The 13,250-nt window shown below is 45.1% G+C and overlaps 1 protein-coding gene and 1 pseudogene across 1 annotated transcript in view; both read left to right on the forward strand.

Annotated features, from left to right (window-relative positions):
• Positions 1–13,250, forward strand: part of LOC112408739 (transmembrane protein 132D) — a 651,963-nt gene that overhangs the window by 463,255 nt on the left and 175,458 nt on the right. The gene's annotated exons all lie outside the window — the stretch shown is intronic.
• LOC112408741 (cytochrome c oxidase subunit 6A1, mitochondrial pseudogene) lies at positions 11,984–12,243 on the forward strand (annotated as a pseudogene).

Here is a 13,250-nt window from a genome sequence, read left to right on the forward strand (position 1 = left end):
ATTGTAAAAACATGAGAAATATTAACAGTAACAGGGAGAAGGGACTTTTTTATGCCTCGTCTAAAAAGGCAGCTGTACCGTAAAGCAGCAGAACGACGGCCCTGCAGCAGAATTCTTCAGAATTACTACCTGAGGGATGTAGTACTTACAGTTCAAAGTGATGTTTTTAACAGAACTTATTTTTCTTAAACGTGTCAGCAACAAACTGTGGGACAGGAAGCATTTAATCTGCTCCTGTGTTCCATGCAGGTCTGTTTGCCTGACATTTTAAAATGGAAATGGAGGCTATCAGTCCTTATGAATTTGTAGTTATATGCAAGTCTAATAAGATAACATATGGAAAAGCAATGGAGTAATTAAGAAAAGGATTTTGCTAAGCATGTTACCAGAGATCTGAGAGTTCTATCCATAAATCTTGCCTTTCTCCACTTTGAAAATATGTGTGACTAGCCAGTTAATTCTTTGAACGGATATAAGCGGGTTAGGTATTACCTACCTCTTACTGTGTATAACAGATTCATCTTTTAAAAACATAGGAAAAGTTTGAACTCATTTCCGAGATACAAGACAGGTGGCAAAGTTAACCTCCCGGTCTGTGAATCCAGGTAGAGTGATGGAACCCAGGGCCCATGTCTTACTAGAAAATTCTGTCCTTAATTGAAAGAAATTCCCTTTGTGGTAATGAAGTTGGGGACTCATAATAAGCATACATTACTGAGAAAAGGGCTCAATCCTGCAAAAAAAAGAGACTGTCTCATTTATTGATTATCTAGGGAGTTCTTGTGTTTTGTTACCTGACTCACCAGGTAGGCTCTTTATAGAACTTCTTATTGAAGCTTCACAAAAACATGAGAGGCATCATGGCCATTCTTCAGATGGGAAAACTGAGACTCATGGAAAGACAATAAGCTACTGAAAGTCACACGGCTAGAAAGAGTCCGGTACTTGTTAACCAGCAGGGTTTAAGTGTGGAACTGTGCCAGAAAGAACATGCAGAAGCGTCACTTGCCCTCTGAACAGAGATGCAGGACATAAGGCACATCTATGTGCCTAAAGATGAGCAAACGTACAACATCAGTCCCACACATGAACGGATGGTAAAGGTGTACTTCATGCAGTGACCCTGTATACATTCATCTTCAAACTGGAAGTCGAAGAAGCAGAGCTATGGTATGACTAAGTGGTAGATGGATGATGTTAGGAGCTTTCTAAATGACAGGAGAAAATAAACGAGACTCCCAAGAAATAAAACCCGTGTCGCTGTCACCTCTTCTCATAGTAACTTTGGCAAGTTTCTGTCTTCCTATCTCCCTTTTCTTATCTATGAAATACTGCCTCATTGAGCCCATCCATTGAATAGAATTCTTGACATTTTGTTAGATCAGTGGTGATATGTTTCACAACAGCGTACGAATTTTCCATGTTACGATGGAATTTCCTCTACAGCACTCCCCGCTAGGGAACTGTATAGGCTCTTATGGATCTTCTCTGGGTATAGAGAATAATGCACTACCTCTTAGGGAAACCCACACCGTAGACAAAATAGGTAAAGGTAAAGATATGGGTAAAATATGGATATGAATATGAATGATAGAGATAATTTAGCTATAGGTGACATATACATAAAGACAGAGAGAGAGAGAGAGAGCGAGATTTGTAATGTTCAACATCTAGTGGATGGCATCTCTGCCATTTCACTACGCACTCAGGCTATCTTTGATACCCCTCTGTCCCGTATCCTTATATTCAACCCAGTACCAAGAACTTTTGATTTTACCTCCTAATTCCAAACCCATCCTTCTCTTCCATATCCACTGCCACTATCGTAGTTCAAATTATCTTCATTTCCAGTCATAACATATGTTTCATGCACTCTTAATCCCTCTGCATTCTGCTCTCTACATGGCAGACAGTAATCCTTTAGAAATTCAGCTTTGATGATGTTACTACCTTCCGTTTGAAACATGCGAATGACATGACGTATTGCTCTGGGAAGAGACACCAGAATGCTTAACATGGCACGTGAAGCCTACTTACTGTCTGTGATCTACCCCTTGCCTACCTTTCCAGCCTCTTCTAGCATCATCGTCTTTTACAGGAGAGCTGAAAAGTGTCGTTTTCCCTGCCTGAGGAGTTGGCAAATCCAGTCTTTCTCCAGTTTAAATGTCTCTCAGTTCTTTCAACTGTTATCACTGTCTAACTAAGCCAGGCATTCTTCCCTAAATACCCTTGGGTTGGTTAGTATCCTTGGAGATGACAGTTTCTCTTCTTTTCAGCATTCAATTGTCCATGAGTCTCAGTTTTGATCCCAAAGTGAATTTTTAGTCCTGGAACTGAAAATAGTATTCAGGGCATGAACCGACAAGAAGAGAGTGGAACTGGGCTTTAACATCTTATCTGGGGCAACATATTCCCCCGAATGCCGGCCAGTTTGCCATGACCCTTCTTGGGAGGCTGCGTGGCATTGTCGACTCCCAATTACATAGATCTCTGCTCTTGTCACATGCGGGTCCTCAGCTGCATCTTATCACTGATTGTTCTGGTTCAGTGAGGGTTTGGGGCCAGGAAGCTAATCTCGTTGGATGCAGTCCATTGTCATTCCAGCTCCTTGAAATATTTTAGGATCCTGAATCTGTAATGGAGCATTTTGATGATACATCCCAGCTTGATGTCATGTGTGACTGTAATTAGCATCCTGTCAGTGTCCGCATTCGATTCATTAGGAATTCTGAACAGAACGTGGATGAGGACAGCACCCTCTGTGGAATTCCAAAGCTTCTGAGATGAACACACATACATGCCGGCTTTTCTTCCGAACTCATGGGCTACTTTCTTGAACCCCTTTTCTCATTCCTTCTCATCTACCCACCTGTTCTGCTCCAGGGAAGTCCTTAGAGTTCCTTTCTGCCAAATCTAATCCTTTGGTGATGGCATCCTTTCTTGTGATGTTAAATATCATCTAGTCACTGATAATTCCACCATGTATGTCTCTAGCCTGGAATTCTCCCCTGAACTCCAGTTTCCACAACTACTCTTGGCTGTTCAGTAGGCGTTTCACACTAGCATGTCCTAAACCAAACCTCTGATCTTCACCCTGCAAACGTATTCCTTCTGGAAATGTCCCCATTTCAGTCAGTGGTAATTCCATCGTTCCAGTTGCTCTGACCCGAACTATGGAATCCTTCACTCTCAGACCTCACATCCAGTCTCTCGGTTGGTCCCAGAAGTTCTACCTTCACAATAAATCCAGAACCTGATCATATATCCGGCTAATACTCCGGTACAAGACGTCAGCGGACACGCCATCTTTCACTTCATCTTCAGTTCATTGTCTGGTTCCTCAAACTGTAAGTCCACGGGGGCAGGAATTTGTGTGTGTTTTCTTGCGTGTTTATTCTTAGTATCTAAAACAGTTCGTAGGACACAGTAAGTGTTCAAAAATGTCCCAGATGAATAAATCATAGACACCCCCTCATTCAGATTCGTATCACTTCCCACCGTCCACAATAACACGACGAGATAGTCTATCACTGTCTGGCCAATATCCCAGATACAACATGTCTACCATATTCTAAAAATTAATTAAAAATTTTCCCTAAACCTTTTCTTCTCATGTTTTCAGCCTGAAATCTGTTCTCAAACCAATAACCTAAGAGTTGTCCATGGTACTGACTTCTCGTACCCTACGTGCCAACCAATAACCCTGTTAGTCTTGTCTCCAAAGTGTATCCTTGAGTTTGATCTCTTCTGCTATTCCCCAAGTTCAAGACACTTTAATTTCTTGCCCTAACGACATGGTCTCCTGTCCTCTACTTTTGCCAGACCCCCACTCCCACCTGATCCATTTTCCCCAGTAGCAGCTGGGAGATCTTTCCGAAACACCAGGCACCTACCCGTCCTTTCTGCCTAAGATCATTGCATCCAATTCCATCCACACTTACAGCAATGTTCAAAGTTCTCACTAAGGCTCAAAGACGCCTTCATTGTCTGGTCCCAACCTAGCTCTTTGACCTCATTCCCTAAAACCAACTCCCTTGCTGGTAAGCTTCACACTCCCATCCTTTGGTGTTCCTGAAACTTTCCCTGACCGCAGGGTGTTTGCACTGGCTCTTCCCCTGCCTGGAGGTCTCTTCCACAAGCATGTCTCACAGCTGACTCATCACTTGTCCTGTCCTTCTGTATAAGTTTTCTTCAGTCAGTGAAGAAATCAGTGTTGTACCCACCACCATCAAGACATGTTTATTCCATCACATGGCTCACCTGCTTTGATTTACCTTTAATTATGGGAACTTATCCTCCTTATTTTTACGTGTCCTTGCGAGTATTTTTCCCCACTAGATTTTAGACTTGAACACAGGGAGCTTGTCCACCTTGATGGATGCAGTATCCACACACCTAGAACATGAACTGGTACATAGTAGGGGCCCCAAATACTTGCTGGATGATTAAACGATGGTGCATGTAAGATCCAGCCAATTAATAACGGAGGTTATTCAGACATGACATGTCCTTATGAAGCCGTAGCATCTTCTAGGGAGTGGTAGCTCTTTGTTAAAGTATGCATGATATTTTTAACAACCTTTTCTGCACCTCTGTGTTGATATCAGGCTTACTGATCTGCAGTTTTCATAACCGGCTTTCTGTCCTGTCCGTTTTTGTTCATTGGAAATTATTCTGGGCCCTCTCTGTCTGTATATGGTTCCTCACACGTTCAGTAAAAACACTACAAAGTCTGTCTGTCCCTCGGAGTGATACACCCAATTCTGGAGGCTTGCTCTCGCTTAAAAAGGCTCGGTGATGGCTTGCAAATTACTCACCCAACGTGGGTCTAATTCCTTCTTAACCGCTCTCACTTCTGCTCTGATGACTTTCTGACAATGGAATCGAAGCAGAAATGGAAATGAGGTGTTTTGGTAGCTGATACCATTTTCCAGAAGCCTTCCTTTTCCTGGATGTTTGTGCCTGGAACCTTCTTTGTGCTGGGGCACACCCGTTTGCTTTGCCATCCTGTTGCATATTCTGCCTTAAAGGACTTCAAGAGCCTCTGGATTGCAGCCAGATCTGGCCAGAGAGAAGCCTCTGGAAGCCCCAGCAGGAGGCCAGAGGGCAGCAATGGAGGGAGGCGGAGCTTCTTGCCTCCTGGCTGTCTCTCTGCGTGTTCCGCGGGGGGCGGTCCCTCTGCCAAACATCACTGCTCCTTCCAGCAGCGTCCCTCCTCCCCCAAGGGTCGGCAACAGCAGGGCAGGTGCTGGCTCCTGGTTACTGACGCTTTCTCTATGGTCCCTCTGTGTCGCCACCTTCCTAAATTAACCCTTATCCACCTGCCCTCCTGTTTTCTGTGGGGACCCTGACTGATGCTCTAGGAATCCTCCCTCAAGGAGATTGGGACTGACATATATGCACCACTATGTATAAAATAGACAACTAATGACAGCCTACTGTGGAGCACAGGGAACTCTGTTCGATGTTCTGTGGCAGCCTGGATGGGAGGGGAGTTTGGGGAAGAATGGATACATGTACACGTGTGGCTGAGTCGCTTTGCTGCGTACCTGAAACTGTCACAACCTTGTTAATCGGCTGTAGTCCAACAGAAAATAAAAAGTTAAACAAAAAGAAAAAAGAGTGGATATATGTATACGTATGACTGATGCACTTTGCTGTACAGCAAGAAGCTAATGCATTGTAAAGCAACCGTACTCCAATAAAAATTAAAGTTAAAAAAAGACCCACTTCTCACCACAGCCCCCCAGCTGTCCCTTCCCTGGCCCAACTTAGACCTTCAGACGTTTTTGGCTTTCCTTCCTCTAGCAATCATTTGCCTTTGTGAAATCAGAATTTCAGTTTTCCCCCTTGGTCAGACCTCATCTAGATTTTCTGTCCGTAGAACTTTTTTTTCTTTTCTCAAAACTTTTAGAAATCCGGCTTCCTTCTGTGACCCTGCTTGGTGACAAGTGACTTTTTCCCACTGACCACTTCCAACTCAGCCAGGTGTCTCGTGGGAATGTTCCAGGTGTAAAGAGTGACTCAGTTCTAGCTTTTATAGGCTGCTTTCTTAGAGTTTTCTGAGCTCTAGCTTCACTTCTCTCTTTTTTTCCAGGATTCCCTTTTACGTGATTTGACCGCCTCTTAACCTCCAGTGAGCTTGGAGTGCCCTGCGTTTCTTTTTCCAATAAGAGCTTCACTGAGCACATCTTAATGGTTCAGTCTGTAAGACTCCTAGCGCTCCTAATGTGCGGGGGCCAGTTAGCAAATAGGGACAGTGAAGGTCAGAGTTCACGGGTCCTGCACCAAGCCCAGCTCTGCCCTACGTGGTCAGGCTGGGAGCCCTTCTGAAACCAGACTGCAGGTTGGATCACCACCTACAGAGCATCTCTAACCATGTGTCACCCCAGTCCCAATCCTACTTTCATCCCTGCGGACGCCACCCACGTTCCTGTGTGGAGAGAGATCGAGCCAGAAATATATTAAGGAGACAGACCCCAGAGGGCTGTAAAGACAAGTCTTGGAACAAAAGCCACTGAGATAATTTGGTGCCTAATTGTGGTAAAGTCACTGCTGAACTAGTAATTAAATAGGCGACTGGACGGTTTACCACCTATTAAACCTCTGGGTTTAATAACAGCAACATGTCACCAGCAACCATAAAAAGAACGTTAAGACTCAACTTTCACAGAGAACCAGAGGGAACATAGGGTGGAGGACCCAGGTGGAGTTCACTCTTTTTTTTTTCTTTTCTTTTTCTTTTTGGCTGTGTTGGGTCTTCGTCGCAGTGCATAGGCTTCTCATTGCGGTGGCTTCTCTTGTTGGGGAGCGCGGGCTCTAGGCGCGCAGACTTCAGTAGTTGTGGCACGTGGACTCAGTAGTTGTGGCTCGCGGGCTCTAGAGCGCAGGCTCAGTAGTTGTGGCGCACGGGCTCAGTAGTTGTGGCTTGCGGGCTCTAGAGCACAGGCTAAGTAGCTGTGGCGCACGGGCTTAGTTGCTCCGCGGCATGTGGGATCTTCCCAGACCGGGGCTCGAACCTGTGCCTCCTGCATTGGCAGGCAGATTCTTAACCGCTGCGCCACCAGGGAAGCCCTGGAGTTCACTCTTTAGAGAAGATAGTGATGATGGCTTTTGCTCTTGACAGCCATACCACATAGCTGGCTGGTGAGTGTGTTTGTTCAGGAGGTTACACAGGTGACATAAAGAGAGGAAGGGTCGGCCTCCCTCCAATGAATGAGTAAACTGAGGCTCAGAAGAGCATCCCGTGCATCCTAAGGACTAACTCCTTGGCTCTCCTCTTACGTAAGCTACTTATCCTTACTTAATTTTCCTTACAGATTTTGACCGAAAGCTACCTACTTCCTTTCCAGCAACTACCTGCTTCCCTTATAAGAATGTCATTTAGATGAACATCTAAAACGGAGAATTAATCAATATCGACCTAGAGTCTGCTATTGACCCCGTCCTGGTAGGTGGAGACCACTTACCTAGGACATTCTCATTCCATCGAATATTCTCTGCACACGTGTAGCTGGGAATGCCCCAGAAAGAATGGCTGAATTATGACTGCTCTTTCTTTTCCTGCACTCTAGTTAATAAATCCATCTAAGTGGCATGGGCTGTTTATCGTGTTTTATTATTCATTTGAGAATTAACTAAGTGGCATTCTGCTCTTTCTGGAGAATTGTTTTATTTTGCAGCTGCAGTCAATTTATGATTTCTAAACAGGCAAGGGCTCGTTGATTATTTTCAAGGGAAATGATAGTCAGCAAGCCCTGCTTGTATTTTGATATGTTGGCCAAAGTGGGTTTTGTGACAGAGAGAAAATGGAAGGGAATTAATTAGTGAATCATCCTTTCGCGGATGGTTTACAAATGATTTACGTACTGTACCATGAAATCAAATTATATTCCTTTTCCATAAAGAATCCCTTCTGGAGTTTTCCTCATTCGTTCAGTCATGCATATATTCTACAGATATGTACGTCTGTGTGTGTGCACGTGTCTTGAATATATTAGGTATAGTGTAAGGTTTGGTAAATAAAGCAGAGATAAATCCCACTCCCATGATGTTAGTGGTAAAGATGTAGGAAACAGATAATGAACAAGTAAATAAATAAGTGAGCATTGCACGTATCAGACAACATGCTTTAAAATATCAAACAGAATATAGTGATGAAGAATTAAGGATTGGAGAAGGGGGACACTTAGTTGGGAAAATCAGAGAAGGTCAGCCTTAAGGAGGTGGTGTTTAAACTGAGGCTTGCGGGATAGAGACATGTCAGTCCTACACAGCTCAGGAGATGTGGGCGCTGCAGACAGCAGGAACCTTCTACAGGTGGGGTCTAAGGCAAAAAAACAGCTCAAAGTGGCCAGGGTGGCCCGAGGGCAAAGAGTCAGAGAAAAGTGTCTCAAGATGAGCTTGAAGCGGCATCTGGGTTTTATTCCAAGTGCGGCGGTTAGAATTAGGGGGGTGTCGATTAGAAAAATTTTAAATATATATTTTATGGATTTTAAATACTTTGTGAGTGGAGATTGTATTGGAGGAGAGCAGCGATGCAGGCAGCAGGAGAATTTGCGGACTGCTTTACAGCATCCTGCAGGGAAACGATGGCAGAGGGAGGGGCAGCGAGAAGGGGGCGGAGTCAAGTTACCTGCGGTGACAGTGAGTCCCCTACATCCGAACCTTCAAGTTGCGAACTTTCAAAGATGGCGAGTGTGCGTGCGCATGTCCAGTCAGGTAAGTTAGTTCATGTGTCTGGCGTACACTGTCGTGTGCTTTCATGCTCTGCAAGTATCTGTGCTCTTGTGTACTTTACTGTACGGTACTGTATAGAGTACAGCAGTACAGGACCTTTATTTCGAGCCCAGGATGTCCGGAAACAAGCGTAAAAGCAGCAGTGATGCAGCTGGTACTACTGTGCTTTTCAAGGTCCTGTGCTGTAAGATTAAAAATGTTGAATTTATTTTTTGTTTGCTTGTTTTCTATGTATCATTTGTGTGAAATGTGTTCGAAACCTATTACAGTACAGTACCATGTAGCCGACTGTGTTACTTGGGCACCTAGGCTGACTTTGTTGCACTTACGAACAAACTGGACTTAAGAACGCGATCTCGGAACGGAGCTCATTCGGATGTAGGGGACGAGCTGTATAATAACGAGGGCTGTTGAGCCTTTTGCTGGTGGATGGTCATGGGGGCCTCGAGAGAGAGAAGAGGATCCCGATAAGTCTGTGTCTGATTTCAAATAAATGGAAATCAGGAGGCGTTGGCTGCGAACTGGAGAGGTGAAGAAGGGGGTGGCATGATTTCAGGGAGAAATCCAAAAAAGTTTAGTTTTCGATATGTACATTTGGGGATGCTTGGGAAATAGGAAGAAGAGTTAAGGTTATGTTAAGGTTATGACCTTCCTATAAATCAGATGTTCACTGCCAAAAAGAATCTCTAGGCTTGAATTACCAACTAAGCACAGCATTGAAGCTTAAGCTGTGGTATCTCCACTGGTGTTTTTTGTTTTTTTTAAATAGCAGTAATAATAACAACAAGGGAGTCATTTGCTGAATGCCCGCTCTCTGTTAGGTGCATGGTAGGTGCTTTATAGCTGCTGTCATTTATAAAAATTATATCCTTTCCATGGTGTTTTTGAGTTTCTCTCTACTTCTAGAAGCTCTAAAATCTTTCTGCATTAATATACACTCCCATTTTCAAACTAGTAGCACTAATTTTAAAACAAGTTTAAATAGTACCTCTATGAATGTCACGCGTTGCATTTGGAATCGCTAAATTTGCTTAGGGAAAAAAATCCAGGGTAGTCTTTGCTCGGTGCCCTGTGTTGCTTCTTTATTTCAGATCTTGAAATACTTGAAGAAGCAGCCTGGGTTAAAGGCTCACCAAGTCCCCCAAAGCTACCTGTTTCCAGATTTACCTGTTGTCCATAAGCTGATCCTTAGGACCGCTTGTATTCCTACCTCTCCCTTGGCCTGTAGGATATGCTGATGGCCATATCTGCATCCCGCCTGTAGCAACTGGCCGCTAAGATGGTGGTGGTCTGGACTGATACGCACTCCCCTGACCCTGGAGTTCTCATTATCACCCTCATTTTTCTCTGCACCGTGATTTCCTCAAGTCAGCACGTCCCAAACAGATGATCCATGGAACACTGGTGGCCTGAGTAGTATTGATTTTGTATTTAAAAAAATGCTTTGCCAGGGGTGTAAAATGCTGGGCTAACCAAAGCTAGCAGGATTCTCCACAGTAAGGCCACCCAGAACTGTAAATAACGATCCTTTTCTGCATGAGAGGAATTAAGATTTTCTTCACCATGGAATCCTATTTGCCAATGGATTTCTCCCAAATCACAGTGACCACCATACGTCATTGTTCGATGGAATGCAGTTTGGGATCTCTTAATTGGAAATATATTTCCAATTTCTCTTTTGGAAAGAGATGAAACATAAGTAAACAAATTGAAAATGTAAAGGCGGGTAAATTACTGAAGGCTTGGTATGCTAACATTGGTTTTCAGACCTCTTTTCAGCTATGGAACGTCTCTGCTGGGTCTCCCTGAAGAAGTTCTTTGATTTCTTTTTAATCTCTTTATCTGCTCAGGGGGACAATGTTATCAAACTCTTGATTTTGAGTGGATGTTGTGCAAAGAGGCAGGACTGCATCACTTAGATGTGCTTTTTAGCCTTTGGTATCTGAGGTGTTATATAAATCCCAGGCCTTGTTTGTACTGTGGTTATAATATTATAATAAGCAGTGTAACTTTTCTACTGGGTAACCCTGAGATAACATTGTCAGAGAAAAAGAAATGGCTCAACAGAACCACTTCTACGAGTTAAACCCATTCCCTGACAGCTGGCTCGTGGGTGAGCTGCTGAATTCTGAGATTTGAAGTGGCATTTACAGAAGACCTTATTTTGAGAAGGCACCACAGAAAATTATAACCAGTGTTATTTAACAGCTCTAATTATGATTTTTCCCCCTCTCTCTGCTTGTATCTACAGTTTGATCCAAATTAATATTTATTTATACTAATAATAGCCAAGCCAGATGGACTGCTCACTCTGTACCAAGCAGCGCCCACAAGGGCTTTGCATGAACTAACCCATTTAATCTTCATGATAACCTAGGCGGTGGGTGCTGTTAGTGTCCTCATTTTAATGATGGTGAGACTGAGGTTCAGAGAGGTTAAGAAACTGACCAGATTCTAACTCAGACGGTGTAGCTGCGAAGCTCACACTCCTATCGTGCTGTCTTTCATCAGCCTTGCAATACATCGCAGAACTCTCTGCCCTCAGACGTCGATTCCTGCCCAATTCCTTCACCTTGACTTGGGGGCCCTCGGCCAAGCCTCAGGAATACGGTGACACTTGGACTCCGTGAAACTCACATCAAGCTTCCACTTCCCAGATATCAGCGATGCGTGCGGGCGTCCGCTGACGTTGATGAGCAGCTCAGACTTAGAGCAATAGTGCTTTAGTTTCCGGTAATCTCTATGAAGCCATGCTTCCTCCAACTTTCTGGAGCACGTGCGAGTTTCTTGTTGACATGCCTTTGATCATTTTCGAATTCGATGCAGTATTTAGCAAGCTGTTAATATAAGCTCGCACCGTGCTTCCTGTTTGGGGTACAATGCTGAACCGGGCGGATAAGGCCTCTGCTGTCAGTTAAATTCCTTTCTAAGGAAGAGACCGGCACTGCCCGAGGGATACCGAAATCCGAACAGTTGAGAACGGTTTAGTTCGTGGTGGGTCCACGTAGTGTGGGTGTGGGAAGGTGCGGGCTTCTTTATAAGCACAGTTAGCCTTTAAGAGACCTGGATATCAAGAAGGGCTGGCAGTGTGAAGATCCGGGGTCCCAGGGCACCAGACAAAGAGAGCAGCAAGTTCTGACAACAAATGAGAAGACCCAGGTGATCCCGGTTGAAAATGGTGGCAGCAGCTGGATCCCGGGTTTCTGGGCCGCTGGGTCGTTCCCGGCTGCCGCTGAGTCGGCCTATGTCGAGTGGTGCCCACAGCGAGCAGGGCTCAGCTCGCATGTGGAAGGCCCTCACCTGCCTCGTGGCGCTCCCCAGGGTGGAGCAAGCATGCTGGATGTCTTCCTGAAGTCGCGCCACGGAGAGGAGGACAGACCGGAGGCGGTCGACTACCCCCGTCTCCGCATCAGGTCCAAGCCCTTTCCCTGGGAAGATGGTAACCATATCCTCGTCCATAACCCTCGTGTGAATCTGCTTCCAACTGGCTACGAAGATGAATAAAGAGAACCTGGACCACTACAGTGGGGACCACAGCACTAGTTTGGGCCATTACTCCACACACATGGACCAGAAAAGTTAGGGGACCTTAAGCTCACCTTCTTGTGTCCGGTGATGACCGTTATACTTGGTATCTTCCATCCCTTTGCGTATGGCAGGAGATGGCTTAAATAAATAACTTACTCACGAGCTGAAAAACTAAAAAGACCCAGGTATGCTTGGGACACGAGGTCAGAGTGGGGGACTGTTACAAGATGACATGAGAGAGGTTGGCAGGGCCTTGGAGAAGATGGGGTCTTTTGGGGCATGAGCTGGAATTTGAATTTTATTGTAAGTGCAGGGTTGAAAGGTAGGGAGTTTACACTTTAAAGGATCACCCCAGCCAGTGTGTGAAATCCAGAGGGGATGTACTGAGTCAAGGGCACTGCTTCGAGGCCCTGAACATCCAGTGATGTTGGAGGTGGGCTGCAGTGAGACAGTACAGATGAAAAATCGGGTGGAAACATTGACGCTTGGAGCTTGCGGGTGGATTCAGTATATGGGGATGGAATTAAGAGTAAGAACTTGTAAGTGGAGTAGAATACATTGGGTTTTACTTTTTGGTTCTTCCTCCATCAAAGCAGATGCAGAAGTGAGGGAATCACCATCAGTGAGGGAAAACAAACCAGATATGAACAGGCTGTGGTAGATTACACCGGGACCCCAGCCCTCTGTCCCGTACTTTATAGCTGTGTCCCTGCCTGCTGGTGGGTGGAGTTCACTTCCTTTCCCGTTAACTTTGAACTTAGCCACGCGACTTGCTTTGGCCAAGGCGATGTTGGCGGAGGTGAGCAGAGCAGGTGCTGGAAATGTGCTTACGTGGCCGGGTTTGCCCTCTCGTGCTTCTGACGTCGTTACGAGAAAAACGTGCCGTGTAGTCAGGCGGCCCCAGAAGAATGAGAGACATGTGGAGCGGACCTGAACCCCCTGTGGAGCCTGGAGCCAAGTTCTGTGGACCTTCTGAGCCCAGC

The sequence above is a fragment of the Neophocaena asiaeorientalis genome, unplaced genomic scaffold, assembly GCF_003031525.2.
Source record: "Neophocaena asiaeorientalis asiaeorientalis breed wild unplaced genomic scaffold, Neophocaena_asiaeorientalis_V1.1 scaffold77, whole genome shotgun sequence".
Taxonomy (NCBI): domain Eukaryota; kingdom Metazoa; phylum Chordata; class Mammalia; order Artiodactyla; family Phocoenidae; genus Neophocaena; species Neophocaena asiaeorientalis.